Below are 20,282 nucleotides of genomic sequence, written 5' to 3'. Positions count from 1 at the left end.
TATTATGCCAGAGTAAGGGTAAATACCTTAACCAGTAGGCCAGAGTAAGAGTTAAGACCCTAACCTGTAGGCCAGAGTACAAGTCTAAGACCTTAGCTATTAGGCCAGAGTAAGAGTTAAGACCTTAACCAGTAGACCAGAGTAAGAGTTAAGACCTTAGCTATTAGGCCAGAGTAAGAGTTAAGACCTTAACCATTAGGCCAGAGTATGAGTCTAAGACCTTAGCTATTAGGCCAGAGTAAAAGTTAAGACCTTAACCAGTAGGCCAGAGTAAGAGTTAAGACCTCAGCTATTAGGCCAGAGTAAGAGTTAAGACCTTAACCAGTAGGCCAGAGTAAGAGTTAAGACCTTAACCATTAGGCCAGAGTACGAATCTAAGATCTTAGCTATTAGGCCAGAGTAAGAGTTAAGACCTTAACCAGAAGGCCTGAGTAAGAGTTAAGACCTTAACCAGTAGGCCAGAGTAAGAGTTAAGACCTTAGCTATTAGGCCAGAGTACGAGTCTAAGACCTTAGCTATTAGGCCAGAGTAAGAGTTAAGACATTAGCTATTAGGCCCGAGTAAGAGTTAAGACCTTAGCTATTAGGCCAGAGTAAGAGTTAAGACCTTAACCAGTAGGCCAGAGTAAGAGTTAAGACCTTAACCATTAGGCCAGAGTACGAGTCTAAGACCTTAGCTATTAGGCCAGAGTAAGAGTTAAGACCTTAACCAGAAGGCCTGAGTAAGAGTTAAGACCTTAACCAGTAGGCCAGAGTAAGAGTTAAGACCTTAGCTATTAGGCCAGAGTACGAGTCTAAGACCTTAGCTATTAGGCCAGAGTAAGAGTTAAGACATTAGCTATTAGGCCCGAGTAAGAGTTAAGACCTTAGCTATTAGGCCAGAGTACGAGTCTAAGACCTTAGCTATGAGGCCAGAGTAAGAGTTATGACCTTAACCAGTAGGCCAGAGTAAGAGTTAGGACCTTAGCTATTAGGCCAGAGTACGAGTCTAAGACCTTAGCTATTAGGCCAGAGTAAGAGTTAAGACATTAGCTATTAGGCCCGAGTAAGAGTTAAGACCTTAGCTATTAGGCCAGAGTACGAGTCTAAGACCATAGCTATTAGGCCAGAGTAAGAGTTAAGACCTTAACCATTAGGCCAGAGTACGAGTCTAAGACCTTAGCTATTAGGCCAGAGCACGAGTCTAAGACCATAGCTATTAGGCCAGAGTAAGCATTAAGACCTTAACAATTAGGCCAGAGTACGAGTTAAGACCTTAACCAGTAGGCCAGAGTACGAAGCTAAGACCTTAGCTATTAGGCCAGAGTAAGAGTTAAGACCTTAGCTATTAGGCCAGAGTAAAAGTTAAGACCTTAACCATTAGGCCAGAGTACGAGTCTAGGACCTTAGCTATTAGGCCAGAGTAAGAGTTAAGACCTTAACCATTAGGCCAGAGTACGAGTCTAGAACCTTAGCTATTAGGCCAGAGTAAGAGTTAAGACCTTAGCTATTAGGCCAGAGTAGGAGTTAAAAGCTTAACCATTAGGCCAGAGTACGAGTCTAAGACCTTAGCTATTAGGCCAGAGTACGAGTCTAAGACCTTAGCTATTAGGCCAGAGTAAAAGTTAAGACCTTAACCATTAGGCGAGAGTATGAGTCTAAGACCTTAGCTATTAGGCCAGAGTAGGAGTTAAGACCTTAACCATTAGGCCAGAGTACGAGTCTAAGACCTTAACTATTAGGCCAGAGTACGAGTCTAAGACCTTAGCTATTAGGCCAGAGTAAGAGTTAAGACCTTAACCATTAGGCCAGAGTAAGAGTTAAGACCTTAACCAGTAGGCCATGGTACGAGGCTAAGACCTTAGCTATTAGGCCAGAGTAAGAGTTAAAACCTTAGCTATTAGGCCAGAGTAAAAGTTAAGACCTTAACCATTAGGCCACAGTACGAGTCTAAGACCTTAGCTATTAGGCCAGAGTAAGAGTTAAGACCTTAACCATTAGGCCAGAGTACGAGTCTAAGACCTTATCTATTAGGCCAGAGTACAAGTCTAAGACCTTAGCTATTAAAGCAGAGTAAGCGTTAAGACCTTAACCATTAGGCCAGAGTACGAGTTAAGACCTTAACCAGTAGGCCAGAGTACGAAGCTAAGACCTTAGCTATTAGGCCCGAGTAAGAGCTAAGACATTAGCTATTAGGCCAGAGTATGAGTCTAAGACCTTAGCTATTATCCCAGAGTAAGAGTTAAGACCTTAACCAGTAGGCCAGAGTACGAGTCTAAAACCTTAGCTATTAGGCCAGAGTAAGAGTTAAGACCTTAACCAGTAGGCCAGAGTAAGAGTTAAGACCTTAACCATTAGGCCAGAGTATGAGTCTAAGACCTTAGCTATTAGGCCAGAGTAAGAGTTAGGACCTTAGCTATTTGGCCAGAGTAAGAGTTAAGACCTTAGCTGTTAGGCCAGAGTAGGAGTTAAAAGCTTAACCATTAGGCCAGAGTACGAGTCTAAGACCTTAGCTATTAGGCCAGAGTACGAGTCTAAGACCTTAGCTATTAGGCCAGAGTAAGAGTTAAGACTTTAACCAGTAGGCCAGAGTAAGAGTTAAGACCTTAACCAGTAGGCCAGAGTACGAGTCTAAGACCTTAGCTATTAGTCCAGTGTAAGAGTTAAGACCTTAGCTATTAGGCCAGAGTAAAAGTTAAGACCTTAACCATTAGGCCAGAGTACGAGTCTAAGACCTTAGCTATTAGGCCAGAGTAGGAGTTAAGACCTTAACCATTAGGCCAGAGTACGAGTCTAAGACCTTAGCTATTAGGCCAGAGTAAGAGTCTAAGACCTTAGCTATTAGGCCAGAGTAAGAGTTAAGACCTTAACCAGTAGGCCAGAGTAAGAGTTAAGACCTTAACCAGTAGGCCAGAGTACAAGGCTAAGACCTTAGCTATTAGGCCAGATTAAGAGTTAAAACCTTAGCTATTAGGCCAAAGTAAAAGTTAAGACCTTAACCCTTACCCCACAGTACGAGTCTAAGACCTTAGCTATTAGGCCAGAGTAAGAGTTAAGACCTTAACCATTAGGCCAGAGTACGAGTCTAAGACCTTAGCTATTAGGCCAGAGTATGAGTCTAAGACCTTAGCTATTAGAGCAGACTAAGCGTTAAGACCTTAACCATTAGGCCAGAGTACGAGTTAAGACCTTAACCAGTAGGCCAGATTATGAAGCTAAGACCTTAGCTATTAGGCCAGAGTAAGAGTTAAGAACTGAGCTATTAGGCCAGAGTAAAAGTTAAGACCTTAACCATTAGGCCAGAGTATGAGTCTAAGATCTTAGCTATTAGGCCAGAGTAAGAGTTAAGACCTTAACCATTAGGCCAGCGTACGAGTCTAGGACCTTAGCTATTAGGCCAGAGTACGAGTCTAAGACCTTAGCTATTAGGCCAGAGTAAGAGTTAAGACCTTAGCTATTAGGCCAGAGTAAGAGTTAAGACCTTAACCATTAGGCCAGAGTATGAGTCTAAGACCTTAGCTATTAAGCCAGAGTAAGTGTTAAGACCTTAGCTATTAGGCCAGAGTAAGAGTTAAGACCTTAACTATTAGGCCAGCGTACGAGTCTAAGACCTTAGCTATTAGGCCAGAGTAAGTGTTAAGACCTTAGCTATTAGGCCAGAGTAAGAGTTAAGACCTTAACCAGTAGGCCAGAGTAAGAGTTAAGACCTTAACCAGTAGGCCAGAGTACGAGTCTAAGACCTTAGCTATTAGGCCAGAGTAAGAGTTAAGACCTTAGCTATTAGGACAGAGTAAGAGTTGAGACCTTAGCTATTAGGCCAGAGTAAGAGTTAAGACCTTAACCAGTATAGGCCAGAGCACAAGTCTAAGACCTTAGCTATTAGGCCAGAGTAAGAGTTAAGACCTTAGCTATTAGGCCAGAGTAACAGTTAAGACCTTAACCAGTAGGCCAGAGTAAGAGGTAAGACCTTAACCATTAGGCCAGAGTACGAGTCTAAGACCTTAGCTATTAGGCCAGAGTACGAGTTAAGACCCTAGCTATTAGGCCAGAGTAAGAGTTAAGACCTTAACCATTAGGCCAGAGTATGAGTCTAAGACCTTAGCTATTAGGCCAGAGTAGGAGTTAAGACCTTAACCATTAGGCCAGAGTATGAGTCTAAGACCTTAACTATTAGGCCAGAGTACGAGTCTAAGACCTTAGCTATTAGGCCAGAGTAAGAGTTAAGACCTTAACCAGTAGGCCAGAGTCAGAGTTAAGACCTTAACCAGTAGGCCATGGTACGAGGCTAAGACCTTAGCTATTAGGCCAGAGTAAGAGTTAAAACCTTAGCTATTAGGCCAGAGTAAAAGTTAAGACCTTAGCCATTAGGCCACAGTACGAGTCTAAGACCTTAGCTATTAGGGCAGAGTAAGAGTTAAGACCTTAACCATTAGGCCAGAGTACGAGTCTAAGACCTTAGCTATTAGAGCAGAGTAAGCGTTAAGACCTTAACCATTAGGCCAGAGTACGAGTTAAGACCTTAACCAGTAGGCCAGAGTACGAAGCTAAGACCTTAGCTATTAGGCACGAGTAAGAGTTAAGACCTTTGCTATTAGGCCACAGTACGAGTCTAAGACCTTAGCTATTATCCCAGAGTAAGAGTTAAGACCTTAACCAGTAGGCCAGAGTACGAGTCTAAAACCTTAGCTATTAGGCCAGAGTAAGAGTTAAGACCTTAACCAGTAGGCCAGAGTAAGAGTTAAGACCTTAACCATTAGGCCAGAGTATGAGTCTAAGACCTTAGCTATTAGGCCAGAGTAAGAGTTAAGACCTTAGCTATTAGGCCAGAGTAAAAGTTAAGACCTTAGCTATTAGGCCAGAGTAGGATTTAAAAGCTTAACCATTAGGCCAGAGTACGAGTCTAAGACCTTAGCTATTAGGCCAGAGTACGAGTCTAAGACCTTAGCTATTAGGCCAGAGTAAGAGTTAAGACTTTAACCAGTAGGCCAGAGTACGAGTCTAAGACCTTAGCTATTAGTCCAGTGTAAGAGTTAAGACCTTAGCTATTAGGCCAGAGTAAAAGTTAAGACCTTAACCATTAGGCCAGAGTACGAGTCTAAGACCTTAGCTATTAGGCCAGAGTAGGAGTTAAGACCTTAACCATTAGGCCAGAGTACGAGTCTAAGACCTTAGCTATTAGGCCAGAGTACAAGTCTAAGACCTTAGCTATTAGGCCAGAGTAAGAGTTAAGACCTTAACCAGTAGGCCAGAGTAAGAGTTAAGACCTTAACCAGTAGGCCAGAGTACAAGGCTAAGACCTTAGCTATTAGGCCAGAGTAAGAGTTAAGACCTTAACCATTAGGCCAGAGTACGAGTCTAAGACCGTAGCTATTAGGCCAGAGTACGAGTCTAAGACCTTAGCTATTAGGCCAGAGTAAAAGTTAAGACCTTAACCATTAGGCCAGAGTACGAGTCTAAGATCTTAGCTATTAGGCCAGAGTAAGAGTTAAGACCTTAACCATTAGGCCAGAGTACGAGTCTAGGACCTTAGCTATTAGGCCAGAGTACGAGTCTAAGACCTTAGCTATTAGGCCAGAGTAAGAGTTAAGACCTTAGCTATTAGGCCAGAGTAAGAGTTAAGACCTTAACCATTAGGCCAGAGTACGAGTGTAAGACCTTAGCTATTAGGCCAGAGTAAGTTTTAAGACCTTAGCTATTAGGCCAGAGTAAGAGTTAAGACCTTAACCATTAGGCCAGAGTACGAGTCTAAGACCTTTGCTATTAGGCCAGAGTAAGTGTTAAGACCTTAGCTATTAGGCCAGAGTAAGAGTTAAGACCTTAACAAGTAGGCCAGAGTAAGAGTTAAGACCTTAACCAGTAGGCCAGAGTACGAGTCTAAGACCTTAGCTATTAGGCCAGAGTAAGAGTTAAGACCTTAGCTATTAGGACAGAGTAAGAGTTGAGACCTTAGCTATTAGGCCAGAGTAAGAGTTAAGACCTTAACCAGTAGGCCAGAGCACAAGTCTAAGACCTTAGCTATTAGGCCAGAGTAAGAGTTAAGACCTTAGCTATTAGGCCAGAGTAACAGTTAAGACCTTAACCAGTAGGCCAGAGTAAGAGGTAAGACCTTAACCATTAGGCCAGAGTATGAGTCTAAGACCTTAGCTATTAGGCCAGAGTACGAGTTAAGACCCTAGCTATTAGGCCAAAGTAAGAGTTAAGACCTTAACCATTAGGCCAGAGTACGAGTCTAAGACCTTAGCTATTATGCCAGAGTAAGGGTAAAGACCTTAACCAGTAGGCCAGAGTAAGAGTTAAGACCTTAACCTGTAGGCCAGAGTACAAGTCTAAGACCTTAGCTATTAGGCCAGAGTAAGAGTTAAGACCTTAACCAGTAGACCAGAGTAAGAGTTAAGACCTTAGCTATTAGGCCAGAGTAAGAGTTAGGACCTTAGCTATTAGGCCAGAGTAAGAGTTAAGAGCTTAACCATTAGGCCAGAGTATGAGTCTAAGACCTTAGCTATTAGGCCAGAGTAAAAGTTAAGACCTTAACCAGTAGGCCAGAGTAAGAGTTAAGACCTCAGCTATTAGGCCAGAGTAAGAGTTAAGACCTTAACCAGTAGGCCAGAGTAAGAGTTAAGACCTTAACCATTAGGCCAGAGTACGAGTCTAAGACCTTAGCTATTAGGCCAGAGTAAGAGTTAAGACCTTAACCAGAAGGCCTGAGTAAGAGTTAAGACCTTAACCAGTAGGCCAGAGTAAGAGTTAAGACCTTAGCTATTAGGCCAGAGTACGAGTCTAAGACCTTAGCTATTAGGCCAGAGTAAGAGTTAAGACATTAGCTATTAGGCCCGAGTAAGAGTTAAGACCTTAGCTATTAGGCCAGAGTAAGAGTTAAGACCTTAACCAGTAGGCCAGAGTAAGAGTTAAGACCTTAACCATTAGGCCAGAGTACGAGTCTAAGACCTTAGCTATTAGGCCAGAGTAAGAGTTAAGACCTTAACCAGAAGGCCTGAGTAAGAGTTAAGACCTTAACCAGTAGGCCAGAGTAAGAGTTAAGACCTTAGCTTATTAGGCCAGAGTACGAGTCTAAGACCTTAGCTATGAGGCCAGAGTAAGAGTTATGACCTTAACCAGTAGGCCAGAGTAAGAGTTAAGACCTTAGCTATTAGGCCAGAGTACGAGTCTAAGACCTTAGCTATTAGGCCAGAGTAAGAGTTAAGACATTAGCTATTAGGCCCGAGTAAGAGTTAAGACCTTAGCTATTAGGCCAGAGTACGAGTCTAAGACCATAGCTATTAGGCCAGAGTAAGAGTTAAGACCTTAACCATTAGGCCAGAGTACGAGTCTAAGACCTTAGCTATTAGGCCAGAGCACGAGTCTAAGACCATAGCTATTAGAGTAGAGTAAGCATTAAGACCTTAACCATTAGGCCAGAGTACGAGTTAAGACCTTAACCAGTAGGCCAGAGTACGCAGCTAAGACCTTAGCTATTAGGCCAGAGTAAGAGTTAAGACCTTAGCTATTAGGCCAGAGTAAAAGTTAAGACCTTAACCATTAGGCCAGAGTACAAGTCTAGGACCTTAGCTATTAGGCCAGAGTAAGAGTTAAGACCTTAACCATTAGGCCAGAGTACGAGTCTAGGACCTTAGCTATTAGGCCAGAGTACGAGTCTAAGACCTTAGCTATTAGGCCAGAGTAAGAGTTAAGACCTTAGCTATTAGGCCAGAGTAAGAGTTAAGACCTTAACCATTAGGCCAGAGTACGAGTCTAAGACCTTAGCTATTAGGCCAGATTAAGTGTTAAGACCTTAGCTATTAGGCCAGAGTAAGGGTTAAGAACTTAACCAGTAGGCCAGAGTAAGAGTTAAGACCTTAACCATTAGGCCAGAGTACGAGTCTAAGACCTTAGCTATTAGGCCAGAGTACGAGTCTAAGACCTTAACCAGTAGGCCAGAGTAAGAGTTAAGACCTTAACCATTAGGCCAAAGTACGAGTCTAAGATCTTAGCTATTAGGCCAGAGTAAGAGTTAAGACCTTAGCTATTAGGCCAGATTACGAGTCTGAGACATTTGCTATTAGGCCAGAGTAAGAGTTAAGACCTTAGCTATTAGGCTAGAGTAAGAGTTATGACCTTAACCAGTAGGCCAGAGTAAGAGTTAAGACCTTAACCATTAGGACAGAGTACGAGTATAAGACCTTAGCTATTAGGCCAGAGTAAGAGTTAAAGACCTTAACCAGTTGGCCAGAGTAAGAGTTAAGACCTTACCCATTAGGCCAGAGTACGAGTCTAAGACCTTAGCTCTTAGGCCAGAGTAAGAGTTAAGACCTTAGCTATTAGGCCAGAGTAAGCGTTAAGACATTAGCTATTAGGCCAGAGTAAGAGTTAAGACCTTAACCAGTAGGGCAGAGTAAGAGTTAAAACCTTAACCATTAGGCCAGAGTATGAGTCTAAGACCTTAGCTATTAGGCCAGAGTAGTAGTTAAGACCTTAACCAGTAGGCCAAAGTAAGAGTTAAGACCTTAATGAGTAGGCCAGAGTACGAGTCTAAGACCTTAGCTATTAGTCCAGTGTAAGAGTTAAGACCTTAGCTATTAGGCCAGAGTAAAAGTTAAGACCTTAACCATTAGGCCAGAGTACGAGTCTAAGACCTTAGCTATTAGGCCAGAGTAGGAGTTAAGACCTTAACCATTAGGCCAGAGTACGAGTCTAAGACCTTAGCTATTAGGCCAGAGTACGAGTCTAAGACCTTAGCTATTAGGCCAGAGTAAGAGTTAAGACCTTAACCAGTAGGCCAGAGTACAAGGCTAAGACCTTAGCTATTAGGCTAGAGTAAGAGTTAAGACCTTAACCATTAGGCCAGAGTACGAGTCTAAGACCGTAGCTATTAGGCCAGAGTAAGAGTTAAGACCTTAGCTATTAGGCCAGAGTAAAAGTTAAGACCTTAACCATTAGGCCAGAGTACAAGTCTAGGACCTTAGCTATTAGGCCAGAGTAAGAGTTAAGACCTTAACCATTAGGCCAGAGTACGAGTCTAGGACCTTAGCTATTAGGCCAGAGTACGAGTCTAAGACCTTAGCTATTAGGCCAGAGTAAGAGTTAAGACCTTAGCTATTAGGCCAGAGTAAGAGTTAAGACCTTAACCATTAGGCCAGAGTACGAGTCTAAGACCTTAGCTATTAGGCCAGATTAAGTGTTAAGACCTTAGCTATTAGGCCAGAGTAAGAGTTAAGACCTTAACCAGTAGGCCAGAGTAAGAGTTAAGACCTTAACCATTAGGCCAGAGTACGAGTCTAAGACCTTAGCTATTAGGCCAGAGTACGAGTCTAAGACCTTAACCAGTAGGCCAGAGTAAGAGTTAAGACCTTAACCATTAGGCCAAAGTACGAGTCTAAGATCTTAGCTATTAGGCCAGAGTAAGAGTTAAGACCTTAGCTATTAGGCCAGATTACGAGTCTGAGACATTTGCTATTAGGCCAGAGTAAGAGTTAAGACCTTAGCTATTAGGCTAGAGTAAGAGTTATGACCTTAACCAGTAGGCCAGAGTAAGAGTTAAGACCTTAACCATTAGGACAGAGTACGAGTATAAGACCTTAGCTATTAGGCCAGAGTAAGAGTTAAAGACCTTAACCAGTTGGCCAGAGTAAGAGTTAAGACCTTACCCATTAGGCCAGAGTACGAGTCTAAGACCTTAGCTCTTAGGCCAGAGTAAGAGTTAAGACCTTAGCTATTAGGCCAGAGTAAGCGTTAAGACATTAGCTATTAGGCCAGAGTAAGAGTTAAGACCTTAACCAGTAGGGCAGAGTAAGAGTTAAAACCTTAACCATTAGGCCAGAGTATGAGTCTAAGACCTTAGCTATTAGGCCAGAGTAGTAGTTAAGACCTTAACCAGTAGGCCAAAGTAAGAGTTAAGACCTTAATGAGTAGGCCAGAGTACGAGTCTAAGACCTTAGCTATTAGTCCAGTGTAAGAGTTAAGACCTTAGCTATTAGGCCAGAGTAAAAGTTAAGACCTTAACCATTAGGCCAGAGTACGAGTCTAAGACCTTAGCTATTAGGCCAGAGTAGGAGTTAAGACCTTAACCATTAGGCCAGAGTACGAGTCTAAGACCTTAGCTATTAGGCCAGAGTACGAGTCTAAGACCTTAGCTATTAGGCCAGAGTAAGAGTTAAGACCTTAACCAGTAGGCCAGAGTAAGAGTTAAGACCTTAACCAGTAGGCCAGAGTACAAGGCTAAGACCTTAGCTATTAGGCTAGAGTAAGAGTTAAGACCTTAACCATTAGGCCAGAGTACGAGTCTAAGACCGTAGCTATTAGGCCAGAGTACGAGTCTAAGACCTTAGCTATTAGAGCAGACTAAGCGTTAAGACCTTAACCATTAGGCCAGAGTACGAGTTAAGACCTTAACCAGTAGGCCAGACAAAGAGTTAAGACCTTAACCAGTAGGCCAGAGTACGAGTCTAAGACCTTAGCTATTAGGCCAGAGTAAGAGTTAAGACCTTAGCTATTAGGACAGAGTAAGAGTTGAGACCTTAGCTATTAGGCCAGAGTAAGAGTTAAGACCTTAACCAGTAGGCCAGAGCACAAGTCTAAGACATTAGCTATTAGGCCAGAGTAAGAGTTAAGACCTTAGCTATTAGGCCAGAGTAACAGTTAAGACCTTAACCAGTAGGCCAGAGTAAGAGGTAAGACCTTAACCATTAGGCCAGAGTATGAGTCTAAGACCTTAGCTATTAGGCCAGAGTACGAGTTAAGACCCTAGCTATTAGGCCAGAGTAAGAGTTAAGACCTTAACCATTAGGCCAGAGTACGAGTCTAAGACCTTAGCTATTATGCCAGAGTAAGGGTAAATACCTTAACCAGTAGGCCAGAGTAAGAGTTAAGACCCTAACCTGTAGGCCAGAGTACAAGTCTAAGACCTTAGCTATTAGGCCAGAGTAAGAGTTAAGACCTTAACCAGTAGACCAGAGTAAGAGTTAAGACCTTAGCTATTAGGCCAGAGTAAGAGTTAAGACCTTAACCATTAGGCCAGAGTATGAGTCTAAGACCTTAGCTATTAGGCCAGAGTAAAAGTTAAGACCTTAACCAGTAGGCCAGAGTAAGAGTTAAGACCTCAGCTATTAGGCCAGAGTAAGAGTTAAGACCTTAACCAGTAGGCCAGAGTAAGAGTTAAGACCTTAACCATTAGGCCAGAGTACGAATCTAAGATCTTAGCTATTAGGCCAGAGTAAGAGTTAAGACCTTAACCAGAAGGCCTGAGTAAGAGTTAAGACCTTAACCAGTAGGCCAGAGTAAGAGTTAAGACCTTAGCTATTAGGCCAGAGTACGAGTCTAAGACCTTAGCTATTAGGCCAGAGTAAGAGTTAAGACATTAGCTATTAGGCCCGAGTAAGAGTTAAGACCTTAGCTATTAGGCCAGAGTAAGAGTTAAGACCTTAACCAGTAGGCCAGAGTAAGAGTTAAGACCTTAACCATTAGGCCAGAGTACGAGTCTAAGACCTTAGCTATTAGGCCAGAGTAAGAGTTAAGACCTTAACCAGAAGGCCTGAGTAAGAGTTAAGACCTTAACCAGTAGGCCAGAGTAAGAGTTAAGACCTTAGCTATTAGGCCAGAGTACGAGTCTAAGACCTTAGCTATTAGGCCAGAGTAAGAGTTAAGACATTAGCTATTAGGCCCGAGTAAGAGTTAAGACCTTAGCTATTAGGCCAGAGTACGAGTCTAAGACCTTAGCTATGAGGCCAGAGTAAGAGTTATGACCTTAACCAGTAGGCCAGAGTAAGAGTTAGGACCTTAGCTATTAGGCCAGAGTACGAGTCTAAGACCTTAGCTATTAGGCCAGAGTAAGAGTTAAGACATTAGCTATTAGGCCCGAGTAAGAGTTAAGACCTTAGCTATTAGGCCAGAGTACGAGTCTAAGACCATAGCTATTAGGCCAGAGTAAGAGTTAAGACCTTAACCATTAGGCCAGAGTACGAGTCTAAGACCTTAGCTATTAGGCCAGAGCACGAGTCTAAGACCATAGCTATTAGGCCAGAGTAAGCATTAAGACCTTAACAATTAGGCCAGAGTACGAGTTAAGACCTTAACCAGTAGGCCAGAGTACGAAGCTAAGACCTTAGCTATTAGGCCAGAGTAAGAGTTAAGACCTTAGCTATTAGGCCAGAGTAAAAGTTAAGACCTTAACCATTAGGCCAGAGTACGAGTCTAGGACCTTAGCTATTAGGCCAGAGTAAGAGTTAAGACCTTAACCATTAGGCCAGAGTACGAGTCTAGAACCTTAGCTATTAGGCCAGAGTACGAGTCTAACACCTTAGCTATTAGGGCAGAGTAAGAGTTAAGACCTTAGCTATTAGGCCAGAGTAAGAGTTAAGACCTTAACCATTAGGCCAGAGTACGAGTCTAAGACCTTAGCTATTAGGCCAGAGTAAGTGTTAAGACCTTAGCTATTAGGCCAGAGTAAGGGTTAAGACCTTAACCAGTAGGCCAGAGTAAGAGTTAAGACCTTAACCAGTAGGCCAGAGTAAGAGTTAAGAGCTTAACCATTAGGCCAGAGTACGAGTCTAAGACCTTAGCTATTAGGCCAGAGTACGAGTCTAAGACCTTAACCAGTAGGCCAGAGTAAGAGTTAAGACCTTAACCATTAGGCCAAAGTACGAGTCTAAGATCTTAGCTATTAGGCCAGAGTAAGAGTTAAGACCTTAGCTATTAGAACAGATTACGAGTCTGAGACATTTGCTATTAGGCCAGAGTAAGAGTTAAGACCTTAGCTATTAGGCTAGAGTAAGAGTTATGACCTTAACCAGTAGGCCAGAGTAAGAGTTAAGACCTTAACCATTAGGACAGAGTACGAGTCTAAGACCTTAGCTATTAGGCCAGAGTAAGAGTTAAAGACCTTAACCAGTTGGCCAGAGTAAGAGTTAAGACCTTACCCATTAGGCCAGAGTACGAGTCTAAGACCTTAGCTCTTAGGCCAGAGTAAGAGTTAAGACCTTAGCTATTAGGCCAGAGTAAGCGTTAAGACCTTAGCTATTAGGCCAGAGTAAGAGTTAAGACCTTAACCAGTAGGGCAGAGTAAGAGTTAAAACCTTAACCATTAGGCCAGAGTATGAGTCTAAGACCTTGGCTATTAGGCCAGAGTAGTAGTTAAGACCTTAACCAGTAGGCCAAAGTAAGAGTTAAGACCTTAACCAGTAGGCCAGAGTACGAGTCTAAGACCTTAGCTATTAGGCCAGAGTAAGAGTTAAGACCTTAACCATTAGGCCAGAGTACAAATCTAAGACCTTAGCTATTAGGCCAGAGTAAGAGTTAAGACCTTAGCTATTAGGCCAGAGTAAGAGTTAAGACCTTAACCATTAGGCCAGAGTACGAGTCTAAGACCTTAGCTATTAGGCCAGAATAAGTGTTAAGACCTTAGCTATTAGGCCAGAGTAAGAGTTAAGACCTTAACCATTAGGCCAGCGTACGAGTCTAAGACCTTAGCTATTAGGCCAGAGTAAGTGTTAAGACCTTAGCTATTAGGCCAGAGTAAGAGTTAAGACCTTAACCAGTAGGCCAGAGTAAGAGTTAAGACCTTAACCAGTAGGCCAGAGTACGAGTCTAAGACCTTAGCTATTAGGCCAGAGTAAGAGTTAAGACCTTAGCTATTAGGACAGAGTAAGAGTTGAGACCTTAGCTATTAGGCCAGAGTAAGAGTTAAGACCTTAACCAGTAGGCCAGAGCACAAGTCTAAGACCTTAGCTATTAGGCCAGAGTAAGAGTTAAGACCTTAGCTATTAGGCCAGAGTAACAGTTAAGACCTTAACCAGTAGGCCAGAGTAAGAGGTAAGCCCTTAACCATTAGGCCAGAGTACGAGTCTAAGACCTTAGCTATTAGGCCAGAGTACGAGTTAAGACCCTAGCTATTAGGCCAGAGTAAGAGTTAAGACCTTAACCATTAGGCCAGAGTATGAGTCTAAGACCTTAGCTATTAGGCCAGAGTAAGAGTTAAGACCTTAACCAGTAGGCCAGAGTAAGAGTTAAGACCTTAGCTATTAGGCCAGAGTAAGAGTTAAGACCTTAACCAGTAGGCCAGAGTAAGAGTTAAGACCTTAACCATTAGGCCAGAGTACGAGTCTAAGACCTTAGCTATTAGGCCAGAGTAAGAGTTAAGACCTTAACCAGAAGGCCTGAGTAAGAGTTAAGACCTTAACCAGTAGGCCAGAGTAAGAGTTAAGACCTTAGCTATTAGGCCAGAGTACGAGTCTAAGACCTTAGCTATTAGGCCAGAGTAAGAGTTAAGACATTAGCTATTAGGCCCAAGTAAGAGTTAAGACCTTAGCTATTAGGCCAGAGTACGAGTCTAAGACCTTAGCTATTAGGCCAGAGTAAGAGTTAAGACCTTAACCAGTAGGCCAGAGTAAGAGTTAAGACCTTAGCTATTAGGCCAGAGTACGAGTCTAAGACCTTAGCTATTAGGCCAGAGTAAGAGTTAAGACATTAGCTATTAGGCCCGAGTAAGAGTTAAGACCTTAGCTATTAGGCCAGAGTACGAGTCTAAGACCTTAGCTATTAGGCCAGAGTAAGAGTTAAGACCTTAACCATTAGGCCAGAGTACGAGTCTAAGACCTTAGCTGTTAGGCCAGAGTACGAGTCTAAGACCTTAGCTATTAGAGCAGAGTAAGCGTTAAGACCTTAACCATTAGGCCAGAGTACGAGTTAAGACCTTAACCAGTAGGCCAGAGTACGAAGCTAAGACCTTAGCTATTAGGCCAGAGTAAGAGTTAAGACCTTAGCTATTAGGCCAGAGTAAAAGTTAAGACCTTAACCATTAGGCCAGAGTACGAGTCTAAGGCCTTAGCTATTAGGCCAGAGTAAGAGTTAAGACCTTAACCATTAGGCCAGAGTACGGGTCTAGGACCTTAGCTATTAGACCAGAGTACGAGTCTAAGACCTTAGCTATTAGGCCAGAGTAAGAGTTAAGACCTTAGCTATTAGGCCAGAGTAAGAGTTAAGACCTTAACCATTAGGCCAGAGTACGAGTCTAAGACCTTAGCTATTAGGCCAGAGTAAGTGTTAAGACCTTGGCTATTAGGCCAGAGTAAGGGTTAAGACCTTAACCAGTAGGCCAGAGTAAGAGTTAAGACCTTAACCAGTAGGCCAGAGTAAGAGTTAAGACCTTAACCATTAGGCCAGAGTACGAGTCTAAGACCTTAGCTATTAGGCCAGAGTACGAGTCTAAGACCTTAACCAGTAGGCCAGAGTAAGAGTTAAGACCTTAACCATTAGGCCAAAGTACGAGTCTAAGACCTTAGCTATTAGGCCAGAGTAAGAGTTAAGTCCTTAGCTATTAGGCCAGAGTAAGCGTTAAGACCTTAGCTATTAGGCCAGAGTAAGAGTTAAGACCTTAACCATTAGGCCAAAGTACGAGTCTAAGATCTTAGCTATTAGGCCTGAGTAAGAGTCTAAGACATTTGCTATTAGGCCAGAGTAAGAGTTAAGACCTTAGCTATTAGGCTAGAGTAAGAGTTAAGACCTTAACCAGTAGGCCAGAGTAAGAGTTAAGACCTTAACCATTAGGCCAGAGTACGAGTCTAAGACCTTAGCTATTAGGCCAGAGTAAGAGTTAAAGACCTTAACCAGTAGGCCAGAGTAAGAGTTAAGACCTTACCCATTAGGCCAGAGTACGAGTCTAAGACCTTAGCTATTAGGCCAGAGTAAGAGTTAAGACCTTAGCTATTAGGCCAGAGTAAGAGTTAAGACCTTAACCAGTAGGGCAGAGTAAGAGCTAAGACCTTAACCATTAGGCCAGAGTATGAGTCTAAGACCTTAGCTATTAGGCCAGAGTAGTAGTTAAGACCTTAACCAGTAGGCCAAAGTAAGAGTTAAGACCTTAACCAGTAGGCCAGAGTACGAGTCTAAGACCTTAGCTATTAGGCCAGAGTAAGAGTTAAGACCTTAACCATTAGGCCAGAGTACAAATCTAAGACCTTAGCTATTAGGCCAGAGTAAGAGTTAAGACCTTAGCTAATAGGCCAGAGTAAGTGTTAAGACCTTAGCTATTAGGCCAGAGTAAGAGTTAAGACCTTAACCATTAGGCCAGAGTACGAGTCTAAGACCTTAGCTATTAGGCCAGAGTAAGAGTTAAGACCTTAACCAGTAGGCCAGAGTAAGAGTTAAGACCTTAACCAGTAGGCCAGAGTACGAGTCTAAGACCTTAGCTATTAGGCCAGAGTAAGAGTTAAGACCTTAGCTATTAGGACAGAGTAAGAGTTGAGACCTTAGCTATTAGGCCAGAGTAAGAGTTAAGACCTTAACAAGTAGGCCAGAGCACAAGTCTAAGACCTTAGCTATTAGGCCAGAGTAAGAGTTAAGACCTTAGCTATTAGGCCAGAGTAACAGTTAAGACCTTAACCAGTAGGCCAGAGTAAGAGGTAAGACCTTAACCATTAGGCCAGAGTACGAGTCTAAGACCTTAGCTATTAGGCCAGAGTACGAGTTAAGACACTAGCTATTAGGCCAGAGTAAGAGTTAAGACCTTAACCATTAGGCCAGAGTACGAGTCTAAGACCTTAGCTATTATGCCAGAGTAAGGGTAAAGACCTTAACCAGTAGGCCAGAGTAAGAGTTAAGACCTTAACCTGTAGTCCAGAGTACAAGTCTAAGGCCTTAGCTATTAGGCCAGAGTACGAGTCTAAGACCTTAGCTATTAGGCCAGAGTAAGAGTTAAGACCTTAACCAGTAGGCCAGAGTAAGAGTTAAGACCTTAGCTATTAGGCCAGAGTAAGAGTTAGGACCTTAGCTATTAGGCCAGAGTAAGAGTTAAGACCTTAACCATTAGGCCAGAGTATGAGTCTAAGACCTTAGCTATTAGGCCAGAGTAAAAGTTAAGCCCTTAACCAGTAGGCCAGAGTAAGAGTTAAGACCTCAGCTATTAGGCCAGAGTAAGAGTTAAGACCTTAACCAGTAGGCCAGAGTAAGAGTTAAGACCTTAACCATTAGGCCAGAGTACGAGTCTAAGACCTTAGCTATTAGGCCAGAGTAAGAGTTAAGACCTTAACCAGAAGGCCTGAGTAAGAGTTAAGACCTTAACCAGTAGGCCAGAGTAAGAGTTAAGACCTTAGCAATTAGGCCAGAGTACGAGTCTAAGACCTTAGCTATTAGGCCAGAGTAAGAGTTAAGACATTAGCTATTAGGCCCAAGTAAGAGTTAAGACCTTAGCTATTAGGCCAGAGTACGAGTCTAAGACCTTAGCTATTAGGCCAGAGTAAGAGTTAAGACCTTAACCAGTAGGCCAGAGTAAGAGTTAAGACCTTAGCTATTAGGCCAGAGTACGAGTCTAAGACCTTAGCTATTAGGCCAGAGTAAGAGTTAAGACATTAGCTATTAGGCCCGAGTAAGAGTTAAGACCTTAGCTATTAGGCCAGAGTACGAGTCTAAGACCTTAGCTATTATGCCAGAGTAAGGGTAAAGACCTTAACCAGTAGGCCAGAGTAAGAGTTAAGACCTTAACCTGTAGGCCAGAGTACAAGTCTAAGGCCTTAGCTATTAGGCCAGAGTACGAGTCTAAGACCTTAGCTATTAGGCCAGAGTACGAAGCTAAGACCTTAGCTATTAGGCCAGAGTAAGAGTTAAGACCTTAGCTATTAGGCCAGAGTAAAAGTTAAGACCTTAACCATTAGGCCAGAGTACGAGTCTAAGACCTTAGCTATTAGGCCAGAGTAAGAGTTAAGACCTTAACCATTAGGCCAGAGTACGAGTCTAGGACCTTAGCTATTAGGCCAGAGTACGAGTCTAAGACCTTAGCTATTAGGCCAGAGTAAGAGTTAAGACCTTAGCTATTAGGCCAGAGTAAGAGTTAAGACCTTAACCATTAGGCCAGAGTACGAGTCTAAGACCTTAGCTATTAGGCCAGAGTAAGTGTTAAGACCTTAGCTATTAGGCCAGAGTAAGGGTTAAGACCTTAACCAGTAGGCCAGAGTAAGAGTTAAGACCTTAACCAGTAGGCCAGAGTACGAGTCTAAGACATTAGCTATTAGGCCAGAGTACGAGTCTAAGACCTTAACCAGTAGGCCAGAGTAAGAGTTAAGACCTTAACCATTAGGCCAAAGTACGAGTCTAAGATCTTAGCTATTAGGCCAGAGTAAGAGTTAAGACCTTAGCTATTAGGCCAGATTAAGAGTCTAAGACATTTGCTATTAGGCCAGAGTAAGAGTTAAGACCTTAGCTATTAGGCTAGAGTAAGAGTTAAGACCTTAACCAGTAGGCCAGAGTAAGAGTTAAGACCTTAACCATTAGGCCAGAGTACGAGTCTAAGACCTTAGCTATTAGGCCAGAGTAAGAGTTAAAGACCTTAACCAGTAGGCCAGATTAAGAGTTAAGACCTTACCCATTAGGCCAGAGTACGAGTCTAAGACCTTAGCTATTAGGCCAGAGTAAGAGTTAAGACCTTAGCTATTAGGCCAGAGTAAGAGTTAAGACCTTAACCAGTAGGGCAGAGTAAGAGCTAAGACCTTAACCATTAGGCCAGAGTATGAGTCTAAGACCTTAGCTATTAGGCCAGAGTAGTAGTTAAGACCTTAACCAGTAGGCCAAAGTAAGAGTTAAGACCTTAACCAGTAGGCCAGAGTACGAGTCTAAGACCTTAGCTATTAGGCCAGAGTAAGAGTTAAGACCTTAACCATTAGGCCAGAGTACAAATCTAAGACCTTAGCTATTAGGCCAGAGTAAGAGTTAAGACCTTAGCTAATAGGCCAGAGTAAGTGTTAAGACCTTAGCTATTAGGCCAGAGTAAGAGTTAAGACCTTAACCATTAGGCCAGAGTATGAGTCTAAGACCTTAGCTATTAGGCCAGAGTAAGAGTTAAGACCTTAACCAGTAGGCCAGAGTAAGAGTTAAGACCTTAACCAGTAGGCCAGAGTACGAGTCTAAGACCTTAGCTATTAGGCCAGAGTAAGAGTTAAGACCTTAGCTATTAGGACAGAGTAAGAGTTGAGACCTTAGCTATTAGGCCAGAGTAAGAGTTAAGTCCTTAACAAGTAGGCCAGAGCACAAGTCTAAGACCTTAGCTATTAGGCCAGAGTAAGAGTTAAGACCTTAGCTAATAGGCCAGAGTAACAGTTAAGACCTTAACCAGTAGGCCAGAGTAAGAGGTAAGACCTTAACCATTAGGCCAGAGTACGAGTCTAAGACCTTAGCTATTAGGCCAGAGTACGAGTTAAGACACTAGCTATTAGGCCAGAGTAAGAGTTAAGACCTTAACCATTAGGCCAGAGTACGAGTCTAAGACCTTAGCTATTATGCCAGAGTAAGGGTAAAGACCTTAACCAGTAGGCCAGAGTAAGAGTTAAGACCTTAACCTGTAGGCCAGAGTACAAGTCTAAGGCCTTAGCTATTAGGCCAGAGTACGAGTCTAAGACCTTAGCTATTAGGCCAGAGTAAGAGTTAAGACCTTAACCAGTAGGCCAGAGTAAGAGTTAATACCTTAGCTATTAGGCCAGAGTAAGAGTTAGGACCTTAGCTATTAGGCCAGAGTAAGAGTTAAGACCTTAACCATTAGGCCAGAGTATGAGTCTAAGACCTTAGCTATTAGGCCAGAGTAAAACTTAAGCCCTTAACCAGTAGGCCAGAGTAAGAGTTAAGACCTCAGCTATTAGGCCAGAGTAAGAGTTAAGACCTTAACCAGTAGGCCAGAGTAAGAGTTAAGACCTTAACCATTAGGCCAGAGTACGAGTCTAAGACCTTAGCTATTAGGCCAGAGTAAGAGTTAAGACCTTAACCAGAAGGCCTGAGTAAGAGTTAAGACCTTAACCAGTAGGCCAGAGTAAGAGTTAAGACCTTAGCTATTAGGCCAGAGTACGAGTCTAAGACCTTAGCTATTAGGCCAGAGTAAGAGTTAAGACATTAGCTATTAGGCCCAAGTAAGAGTTAAGACCTTAGCTATTAGGCCAGAGTACGAGTCTAAGACCTTAGCTATTAGGCCAGAGTAAGAGTTAAGACCTTAACCAGTAGGCCAGAGTAAGAGTTAAGACCTTAGCTATTAGGCCAGAGTACGAGTCTAAGACCTTAGCTATTAGGCCAGAGTAAGAGTTAAGACATTAGCTATTAGGCCCGAGTAAGAGTTAAGACCTTAGCTATTAGGCCAGAGTACGAGTCTAAGACCTTAGCTATTATGCCAGAGTAAGGGTAAAGACCTTAACCAGTAGGCCAGAGTAAGAGTTAAGACCCTAACCTGTAGGCCAGAGTACAAGTCTAAGGCCTTAGCTATTAGGCCAGAGTACGAGTCTAAGACCTTAGCTATTAGGCCAGAGTACGAAGCTAAGACCTTAGCTATTAGGCCAGAGTAAGAGT

The sequence above is a fragment of the Triturus cristatus genome, chromosome 4_1, assembly GCF_964204655.1.
Source record: "Triturus cristatus chromosome 4_1, aTriCri1.1, whole genome shotgun sequence".
In the NCBI taxonomy this organism is placed as follows: Eukaryota; Metazoa; Chordata; class Amphibia; order Caudata; family Salamandridae; genus Triturus; species Triturus cristatus.
This window is presented reverse-complemented; position numbering follows the sequence as displayed.